We start from the raw sequence: 12952 nt of genomic DNA on the forward strand, positions 1-12952 counted from the left end.
ATAAATATAGCACAACCTAATTCTGAATATCTTAGCCTTAGTAATAACCCTTACTGCTTACATTTATGTCTCCCATAAATATAAATATATATACACAAAAAATACTTAAGTAAATGAAAATTAATCCCAAAACACACTTACACCCTCATTTAATTTATAATCATCATTTGCTCCCCATCCTCCTACTATCTCTATCACTTTCCCTTCTTAATTTCAAAATTAATTTTTTTAGCAAAGCAAATCCATACAGACCCCTAAATATTAAACTAACAGCATGTATTTAAACATATCTTACAATGTGTCTACCTAACCTCGCAATATTAACTATACCCCTATATTTATTTATCCTAACTTTACTTTAATTACTAAGTATAAATGTGCACATACCTATGTATATATATATATATATATATATATATATATATATATATATATATATATATATAAGTGTGTCGATATTTTTGTGTATATTTATATCTTTATGAATATGTATATTTATGTAATTGTGTATGCGTCGTGTATATGGTTACATGCGTGAGTATGTATGTATATGTACATCAGTATCTTACCGGAGATCTATGTCTTCACCTATATATATATATATATATATATATATATATATATATATATATATATATATACATGTATGTATGTGTGTGTGAATGCGTGTGTATATATGTACATGTATTTATGTATATGGGTATGTGTGTATGTGTGTATGTGTGTATGTCTGCATATAGATGCATGTATGTTTGCATGTGTATTATATGTATACATGTGTATGTGCGTATTTATCTGTGTGTGGATGTGTAGATATGTACATATATCTGTAAGTATGCGTATATGCGCGTGTTTTGACGTATGTATTAACTCTTAACTACCTAAAAACAACTCGCTGGCAACTAAAATGAACGAATCATAGCTACTACGAACATTCGAAATGAAATCCCTTACTGACCAAGCACATACGATACGTACAAAGGTCTTTCTCTCTATTTTTCTCTCTCTCTCTCTCTCTGTCTCTCTCTCTCTCTCTATCTATCTATCTATCTATCTATCTATCTATCTTTCATTTATTCCATATACTCCAGTGCCGGCATAAACAACCAAAAGCTGTCAAATCTTAAAACCTAAAATCGAAATTCATTCCCCCCTCCTCCCTTCCCCCCTCTTTACCTCCTTCTCTCCCACTCCTCCTCCCTATATCTATATAGCTCCACCCACGCCTACCTGAATCTGCTACCCCCCACACACTATAATCTAATGTATCTTATCATTCAAAACTTAACTATTGTCGACACCTGTCTCCTTCCCCCTTATTATCTATTACCCCCCTTTTTTTCTCATATTTCCTCTGAAACCCTTTTTTCAAGTAATAACAATCATTTCCGTTAGGTCTGACGAGACTGCTGGATTGTAAACATGGTCCAACATCTGAAACATATGGAACCAAACAGATAAAACGGTAATAAAAAAATTAAAACACATATTTTCTCTGCAATAGAATTGAGCACTCTCTTCAGGATTTTACAAATTACCAGTTTTACCAATATATATATATATATATATATATATATATATATATATATTTGTGTGTATATATATACATATATATATATATATAGTGTGTGTGTGTGTATTCGGTTGCAATTATCAGTCGGAAATCTTGCCTTATGCTCTCAAGATGTTTTCAGCAGAGCGTAAAGTGTTTTCAGTTTTACATTTAATGCGGAAGTTGCTAAGAAAACCTTAATGTATGCCGAAAAATAATGCATTACGTCACCATAAAATGCAAGCGCACGTACGTACTTAAATATTCTATAAATATTTAAAATGACCGATGCGGTTATCTTTTATAGAGTGTCAGCTCCTTGGTCGAGAAAAATATTTTTCCGAAGATAAATTTAAGAATGTATCGCTGGAAGTGCGAGGCCGGGCTATATGTATGTTTCTCCTTGACAATTTATTCGCACATTAAATTTCCTTAATTAATTGTAATTTCGTATGTGTGTGGGTCGAATCCTTCAAACAACAGAACAGCTGTATATAGCCATGTCGGTAGTCCTTCAAGCTGAAGTATATATGTCTTTTTCAAGTGAAAATCGTTTTCTGTAAAATGAAAAATGTAATAAGCAATTATTCAGTTTCAGTTAAGAAGTGGAAACTATTGAAATAAATATTAAATAAGTCACTCCAAGTTAAAATCCATTGGTATTTATTAAGATATTTATAATGATTTTAACGATGAGTAAGATTCATTTGTCTCGGTTTCATATTAAGATTAAGTTTTTGTTGTTGTTATTTTTATATAGATTATAGAAGATAACTCTGAGCTGTAAAGATATCTTTCGCCTCCCAAAATCACAGATCAAGTTAATTAAAAATATTTAAGAATCAAATGTTGTAATGGCAAAATATGGATTGTTTTTGTTTCCGTTTTAGATAGAGGCTGGCATTTTGGGAATTATCTGGATGAGTCGGGCTACAGTTGTCATTAAATGTTATTTCAAGAACGTTTCGACCGATCAAATTTCCGAACATTTCCAGTTAGTTTTTATTTAACTTAGGTCTTTCTTTCGTACGCTGGCAGCTGTGTATAGTATCGACCTTTCTTTAACCAATACATCTCGGTCTGTCATATAAAATTTTACGTAATTCGTAATTGTATTATTAGTGTATCCAGTAATTATAATTTCATCTTAACAATCAGATGCCCATCATTATTATGTAGCACTTTTATTTGTTACAAATTGTAGTTCAAGATAAGGATATCCTAATTTGATAACACACAAGAATATCAAATGTCATTTCGGGCAAAACGCTGTCAGAATAGCATTATATGAAGAACAGTAGCCTGAATAAGCTAAAAAATAAGGAAAAATGTTATTTCAATTATAGTATTATACATGATCTTGCAAAATCATAAATCAGTAAAAGAACATATTTTTTTTTAAATATCAACACAAAATACTTCATGGGCAATACAACTTTAATATATAACAATCGGGAACAATTCTTTAAAAGTTAACACCAAACACAAAGTTCGGTTTAAAAAAATGTAATTATTAATTAGACAAAGAGCATGACTGAAATATTGTGGACTTTTACCATTGCGTATAGACTGACTGTCCTGAAAGTCTTTGAGACGACATGGCGCACCAATGCGTTAGCCATATCAAAGATTAAAAGTATACATCTGTTAAAAAAAACAAGAGGAAAACGTAATAGTAAAACTGTTCATTACATAGTTTTAGATGGTGCAGCTGAAATATTTGTATTGGGCTTATGTTTATACAAATATAGCATCATGTACCTTGTGTGGTTATGTGAGGGGCTTCACTGCAAACTCTATGCCAAAGCTTAAGAATACAACGAAAACGTCCGTTTTTCCAAACCATGATGTACTAAGTTTAACATAAGATACAGAAAAAAAGCATTTGTGTAGAGCGCATGCAAACAAATAAGTAAATCAAATTGAAATTATAAGGTTTTATTTCTAAGAACCACATTTAAATAGAGTATGCATCTAATCGATTCAAATATTAGAACAAAGAAGGATGAACAATAATTTGATTACGAGTGTAATATCCATGCTTCGTTTCCGTTCTCGTGATCGAAAGAAACCATTTTGTTTGGGATATGTTTTGTAATTATGGAACTGTATTTTGATAAAAATCAACATCGGAAAACTGTTTGGGGATTTAGAAAGTCAGTGCCAAAACAGGTATATATTATATTTTATACACATCCTTACTGATCTTAATTTTCACACAAATACACACGCACAATAACACATATATAGTGTATATATACGTATATATATATATATATATATATATATATATACAATTATATATTCACACACACATGGATAGACATATATATTTCTGTACTTATATATATGTATATATATATGTATATATATGTATATATTATATAGAGTATATATATATATAAAAGTATATATACTATATAATATGTATATATAAGCATATATGGTATATTGTATATATATATAAATGTATATGTATATGTGTATATACATATATACATATATATGAGTATTTACATATTTGTACGGATATATAAGTATTGCTATGGCAATAAATCAAACTCTTTGTTTGAGAAACAGAGCGAATAGGGTTCTGAATCACAACAGCACGGTAAGGTTTGCCATGATAAACAGGTGGCACCTTATTGTTATCACACTACTCTCTGATAACCAGCAAATAATAACGGAAAAGATCTTGGGTAGAGGAAGCACTGGACGACGGTAACAAACATATGTTGACAGTCTGAATACCTGGGCAGCATCCAAAATGGTAATCACCAATGGACTGATGACTGCCTCGAGGGAGAGGGATAAATAGAAAACCAGAAACATCAGTACCTGTTCCATGCAGGACACTACTTGTATAAATGAATATATATGTGTATACACACACACACACACACACACACACACACACATATATATATATATATATATATATATATATATATATATATATATATGAAACTCCTCACTTTGAATTAGAGCACTGCAGTAAATGAATATACTGCTATAAATTCGTGGCTCGCGATTTTTTTTTGTACATACAAACAAGCAGCTCAAACACTACAGAAATGGTGGTCGAATTTTTATTTTAAATGGACATTTTTAGTCCACTTACGAACGCCGCCTCCATGGGTCGATGAATAGAACTGCCTACTGTCAATGTGATGGTTGTAGGTTAAATCCTCGGCTAGGAAACAGTGCTAGTCTAGCTGCACTGAATAGTTGTGATACAACTAAACAGTACTGTATGTGGATTGATATATATATATATATATATATAGTTTACATATAGGTCTGTAATTTATAATGAAGTATTTTTGATTGATTCCCAATAATTTTCGAATTGATACGCGCATTATGGAATTTTTTATCTTAATATATACTTCAAACAAGGACGTTAACAGATCCAATTTAATTGATAAAATATATATACACAAGCATGATAATAATTTGTATACACGCTCCGCAGAAACAAACATACACACACACATATATGTTTATACGTGTGGATATATATACATATATCATATATATAACGATTTTATTATTTGATTATTGTGTCCTGTATAAACTCTATTTATATTTATCAACGCTGGAATATTTCATTAATATATACTTAATGTTTGAACGTTATATTTTTCGCTAGATATGGTAACAATAGGATTCGTTTATTTATTATAAATGTATATTCGATATTTAAAATCTAATTATTCTGACTTTTAAACACTTGCATAATATTATATATATATATATATATATATATATATATATATATATATATATATATATATATAGTAATTTTCATTAGGCCCATCAGTAGTAAGCAGCACTAATTTAGCCGAGTGAAAGAACTTTAATGATGTTATTTTCGCTTTTTCTCCCCCAATAATTAGTTAATCAAAAACAATTTCTACAACCTGTTACTTTAAATCTAAAGTATTATGATCTGGCATCCGGTTGGTTATGTGATTGAAATAGATCTTTGACGTATAAGAAAATCGTTATCTGGACAAGAATTCAATTCTGATATGGGATCAGTTATGATTCTTAATTAATTATTTAATAATTAAAAGAAATCATTTTGTAATCCCGATTTTTTATAATCTCACTTATTTCATGTTTGTTTTAACTGACTACTTCCTTTCGTTTCGCCCCGTCATATAGTTAGAAGACTTATCTGCCGTTTAATTGACCACATCCTTTCTCACTGCAACACATCTCCCACTGACACAGTGTTGCTTGTCTCAGTCTTTTTAATAAATACTATGATCGTATGTGTTCTTTCAGAATAGCCTGCGTCTTTTGGTCCGTCTTATTTGACCTGTTGGTGTAGTGCCCTCCATCATTTCGTTGTTTTGACACCTCTGTGTAATGCAGTTTCTATTTCAGTAACTTCTTTACGAGAACTGTTGGCTTGGGGAACCATCCTTTCGATGATTGTTTACTATTTAAGCTTGGCGTTTTGGAGACTATGATCGATAGTCATCTCCTGCCTTTGCGATAACAATCTTTCGTTATTGCAAACTCATTATATTAGGTAGATTCACGCCTTGTCACACCTTGAAATTAGTGTTTAAAACCTATAATTTAAATATGGTTAAAATTGAAAATATATTTTTCTGATTTATGAGATTATCTTCCAATAAAAGATTTATAGGCTGATGCAAGTTCATATTCATAGATGATAATATAGAAATCGCAGACGATTTTTATTGACTAAAAATGTTATACTTTCATACGCATTACATTAAATTAAAATATATTTAATATTCCAAAGATGCTTCGATGACTGTAGCTCATTTAATTTGGGAGGAAATTTAGTTATTCGGAATGACATTCGTTCTGTTACCAAGACATTTGTATACCTATAAATTATATTTCATTAAAAGTAAGATATATTTTAAGATCTAATAAAATTATCCACCTGGGAATGCACTCGGGCTTAACGAAATATGTTCATTTCTTTGTTCAGTGAACGTTACATACAAATGCATGTTTTTTTCGTAATTTAATTCGACGTAAACAAGAAATATTTCGATTGCGATTTACAAAGCTACTGTAACTTTGTTGTCACATATGAATCTTAGCGGCTGGAAGAAAAGAAGCTATTAAACTAAAAAACACACTTCTGGCATCTTGGGATCTAATATTTAAAGAGCTTGGATTTAGAAAATTTTAGGGTTTGTCGGGTGTATTTACCTCGAGGGGACAAGAGCAAGAAGTTTCTCAGAGTACATTGCCTTACACAACTCCTAAAACAACCACATATGTACGATATTATGAAATTGATTAATGACAGTCTTTGAAAACTGCAAAGGACCTCTTTAATAGAAACTTCTTTTTGGACCTTGTATAATGGAAGGAATACTGGCTAATTAATCAGGCCAGATATACCAACAATACTCCATGCATGGACGGATGGCGGCTTTGTAAGAAATAGGATAACTAGGTTAGCCTGAGACGTTTTCTGGTCTATTAGAGAATGCCTATATTTCTTAGAGTAAACTTGGCCGGATCTTCTATATTTGGTCTAATTCGTGTTACTTGTGCATAAATGCTGTATTTTTGAGTAAGATACTTATAAACAGGGGTTTATTATTAATGTTTTCTTCTATTCACTTGCAGTATTCGGATCATATTTGAAAGATTCATCCATTATATATATATATATATATATATATATATATATATATATGGACTGTTAAAATCACTAGCGGTATAGAAATAATGTCGATTCTAACAGTTCTATATTAAATTTAACTATCTTAACTACCGTTTTGCTTGAATCGAACGACTAAAGAGCAATACTGACTAGAGACAGCTAATATCAATAAACATATGCCTCTCCATTTCTCGTTTCTCTAGGGTATCATCAACGATATACCTGTTTAGCCTCGTATGTTGTTTATTTTTTTTACAATTCGAGCTGTATGGTCCAATGCAATAATAGTTGTTAAATACTTGTTAAATATAATTATGATACACAGCGATAATGATTATATACATGATGTGCACTTTGATGAAGTGATTATCAACAAAATATTCTTATTGCTTATGTAAGATTAAGCAATTTATAAATAATGATATTATATTCTACAAACAATTGTTTATAATAATAAATTATACGGCCTCTTTATTTATTTATTTATATAAATAGGGATTTTCGATCTATAACTCTATGAAAAACATATATCTTATCTCTTCAATTTAGACTGACCGATATTATGACGCGTTGTAATAAAATTTATCTCTATGAATTAGAATATATTAACTTTTTTAATAACATTATCGTTACATGTATTAAGAGATTCATGTTCCATTCTGACTTCATACAAAGTATATGTTTTTAATAAAGGCGCTTACTTTTCGTCATAAACAAATAAAACATCTTTATTTTTCATTTCCAGGCATTATTCATTTTTATTTTGTCTTATTATCTAACAAAGGCATAAACAAATTTTAGATTACATATTAATTTCAGGCCTTGAATCGTCTAGTAATATTTTATTTACTTTACAAAAACATGATTTTTGAAATGTTATAAAAATTTCAAAAGAACATCGTAGTCGAAAATATCGAATAAATATTCCTTTCTTAAAAGAAACTAAAAGAATATTATTATACATTACTAAATAACGATTTTTGTTAGGCAATTATTTCAAAGTATTGACTCAAACAATGTTATTAAAAACCTAAAACAGCCATGAGATGTCAGCTAGAAAAGTATTTTACTTAATCAATTGTGTTGCATTTTAGGGCATTAAACATTTAAGCTTTATATTCAAACCAACACTTAAAACAATAAAGTATTTCATCAAGTATTTCGCACAATTCCTTATTAATTGTTAGTCACTAATAATATATACACATTAATATATCAGTGTTTTTTGTAATATCCAGATATGTATGTTTTGATAATTACGTAAATCTTACAGCTAACAGCAATTGTGGAGAAATATATTTGTTAACTTTCGTCGCGTAATGCGCTAGTATATATTAGTATATATTAGTATAGGAAAGTAATTAAGATTAATTTATTTACCTGATGTCTTTGTTGACTAAAAACATTAGCTATTATATTTTAAGGAAGATGCTTTCGATCAATTGCAAAATCATTTTTAAAAATAATATAATTTCTCTGCTTCATTATATTTTACATGTTTTTTATGATATGGCGTCCCGGAATAAATATTTGTAAAACATTTCTCATCGAACTTAGCGAATCCGTTCTTTTGGCGTCTAACTGACTTTAAGTTTACTTTCCGGGTGCATTTTGGATTTTTCTTCTTTATTTCTGCTGCATTTTATTTGCTTTTATTATCTGACAACAATTCTACCAATGAATCGATAAATCTCGTGATACATATTCAACACGCATTATTGTGTTTTTATTATTTTAATACAAATTATATCACGATCACTTAATTTTCAAATATTTACGTAAAGCTTTTTAGTTTATTATAGTATATGAATTCCTGAAAAACTCTAAAACACAGATAAAGTGAAATACAAACTCGTCTGTTGATATCGTTAAAATTCTACGATTATAATACGTACCATGTCTATATTTTGTGCATCGATTACACGTTTTCCTTTTGTACCCCAACGGACAAAGCTTCTAACATCAAAATATTTTAATGGTTCATTATTCACAGAATTCATGTGATTACAACATAACTCTTATACGGTATCGCTGCCATACATAAGTAGCAACATATAAAGAGAATATATAATTCTATTAAGTCCAAATATAAACGAGTAATAAAACTTTTAAAGTTTTATTCTGCCATTACAATAATCTGGGACATGGCTATAATCGGATGTATTGACCAACTGACTATGGCAAGTTCGATCTATTAAGCATGTTCCCAACAGTTACGTGATCTCCTCATGCGTTCTAATAGAACCTAATAATATCACTAGAATTACACATAGGTACATAAAGATTGATAAGAAGTTGTGCCAATAACTACAGCTCGAAGACTAATATTAAAAATGAAACCAACCGTATTCGAAGAAGTACGAAGTATCCCTAATATTCTCACTTAAACGGCCTGTTTTTATTTCCTTTTATTGAAATACTAAATCACCATTCTACAGAACAATTTGTACTACTGTTTGTTATTTTCTGAACGTATTTTAAATTTCACTATCAAAAACCGGCTTAAAAGTTTTGTAATAATTGTTTTTAAACCTTTTATTAATTATGACTGGAAAACAGCTGTCTTCAAGCCAAATGTAAACAAAATATTTTTTCCAGGCAGCCCCCTTATGTAATCTAATACTTTTATTAATTTATCACTCGGTGTTTTCACTTATTTCATGCAATAATTTGACACCCAATTTATAATCTCATACAGCTTATTCCCAAATGCTCTTTTCGTGTTTTGTGAAGCTGTTTCTCATTAATATTAGGTTGGTGCAAAAACAATGTCGTTTTTTTACCTTCAACTTCCTATCAAAAAAGGGCATTGTTTTTGCACCTACCTAATATGATAAATCATTTGACAAGTTGTAAGATGAAAGAACGTATAGAAAGAATATATTTCATTAAAAATGTTCTGTTAAATGATATGGATGTTTCAACATACGATAGATCGTATCAGGGCAATTTGAATAAATACAGTGATTAGATTATTTAAAAGGTTTTCTTCTTGTTTATAGCCTTATTTTGACCAAGCAAATGACAAAGAGAGTGGCATATATTCTTTCATCGCATAAACGTGGTAAGTAATGTACATTCTTTAAAATAATGCATGAAACTCTCGTATTTATACACGCATTCGTGTGCGTATGTGCGATTTTATAATTTTAGGATAATAGAAATAAATAATAAACATATCGGTGAAAGCTCTTATTATTTACAATATTTTAACATCAGCGTTCACCGCTTGTTAATAGTGAATAAGGAAATGCAAGATTGAGTAATATATATCTACAAATATGGATATTGTTTCAGAAACAATTTTATAATGTAACTTTTCACAAAAATTATATTTTAAAATATATATATATATCTGTGTGTATGTGTGTAAAACGATATATATATATATATGTATATACATAGATATGTATATGTGTATGTATACATATATATATATAAACATGCATATATATATATATATATTCGATATATTTTTATAGTATATTTATTGGAACAAACGTAATAAAATATGATTTGGATTTTACATACTCCTAGAAATACGCCAGCAGTGCACTTTAGCTCACTGGAAGATATTAGTTTTGTATTTTAAGAAAAGAGAATAGAATTAAGATTATAATACTGTTTAAAACACAAGTTATCGCAATTCCAAATGAGAGCGAATACAACGGAGTTATACAAGAGAAACCACCACTCACAGAAACTTTTTATATTTATATGTAATTAATAAAAAATGAAAAATTGTTCGAAATTCACAATTACAAAAAACATTAAATTTGACTTCTCTTTTCCTTACTAAATCCTTCCGAAAATGAAAATAAAATTCTTCCGGTCAGCTAAATAGTACTAGTGTCATAAACGCATATATCGAAAAAATGAGGCTTCATTTTTGTTTTGTACAATAGGATTACTTACAAACATTTTTTCCACTCAAGGGCAACTAACTCTCTATAAAATGTATACATACTGCTTTTGCGTTCAAAAATATTTATATACATTTTTATAATATATTCAAAAAGGTGATGTTTGCGTTAATGAGTTATCAGCAAAGGGAGAACATTTTACTTTATACACAATCGTCTAATTATTAGGTCACATTCAAAACGGATGTGTTATCCTAACTTGTCTGATCCGAATATTTTCAGGAATAGTTTCTTAAATAAAATAGACTCGTGGAAAATTATTTATAGAGCGATCAAGTTTATATTTGGTCTGTAACCCGTTTATGTGTGAAACAGTATAACAATAACCAAACCAAAACATTTAACGAATAGATAAAAATATTCGTCTTTTTATGTTTGTGAAAGTTTTCCACAAACACACACAGACATAGACACATATATATATAATAAATGTATATATACGTATATATGCATGTATATGTATATATATATGCATGCATGTATATGTATATGCGTGTGTATGTATATGTATATATATATGTATATATATATATGTATGGATATGCATACATATGTATGCATATGTATGTATACATATGTATGCATATATATATATGCCTATGTATATATATATGTATATATAAGTATGTATACGTATATATGTATGTATATATCTATATATATGTGTGTATATGTATATATATATGCATGTATATTTTTATATATGTACATATATATATGTATATATATATATATATATATATATATATAATATGATATAAAATGATATATTGCGTATACTTTGTCAGTACTTTCACAGATGAGAACGGTTTAATTGTGTGGAAATTCACTTGCTCAAGTAAGGTGTATCAAACATTTTATGTTTAATTCCAAAGAGAGCATGGAGATTCCATATAAACGTTTTTGTGTTGATCTATTTCGATTGTATGTTATACTACATTTATCCATACACACACGCATACATATTATTATATTTATATGCACTCTACTCATTTCATATTTTGAAGGGGACTTAGTGTTCGTAATTTACTATATTTCAATTTCTATACATATAATTGGTCATCACCTCACCAATAGAATCAGCATATATTGCCAATAGGTTGATTAAATGTTTGTTTGTCCCCCATTTATCATAAGCAAAATAAGAAATTAATTTTTAGTAAAAATATACGCCCATATTTTCACGCCTCGGATGACTGCAAAATCGTATGGGACTATCTGTTATTAGTAAGTAATTATTTTCTGTGTTTGTATATATATATATATATATATATATATATATATATATATATATATAAATATATATATTTATATATATATATTATTAATTGGAATATTATTCAAATACATCAGCACATTATATAAAATTAATTTAAATAACTCAATATTACCATTCTATAGCTGTATATGCTTCTAGTCTACCATTTTACAAGTAATAGACTGTCATTTTATTGTTTATTTTAAAAATAGGATTTTATTGGTAATATGTGCGTAGAATTGTCTAAGTTCCTCGCTTGTATACTAAAATCCTAATCATGGAACAAAAATATGTACGGAAATGTTGCTTATGACGCATACATATATATATATATATAATATATAGTTGTCTACATACATTCATAAGGTATGGATGTCTGCGATATATATATATATATATATATAAACATATATATATATAAACATATATATATACATATATATGTGTGTGTATGTCTGTGTCTGTAAATAATTTAAAATGTAGGTAATCTTAGGTAATGGGGCAGTGAGACGGGGAAAGTTACAAATATTCTTTACGTGTATATTTCATTG

This window comes from Euprymna scolopes, chromosome 4 (genome assembly GCF_053919585.1).
Source record: "Euprymna scolopes isolate OS-2025 chromosome 4, ASM5391958v1, whole genome shotgun sequence".
Taxonomy (NCBI): Eukaryota; Metazoa; Mollusca; class Cephalopoda; order Sepiida; family Sepiolidae; genus Euprymna; species Euprymna scolopes.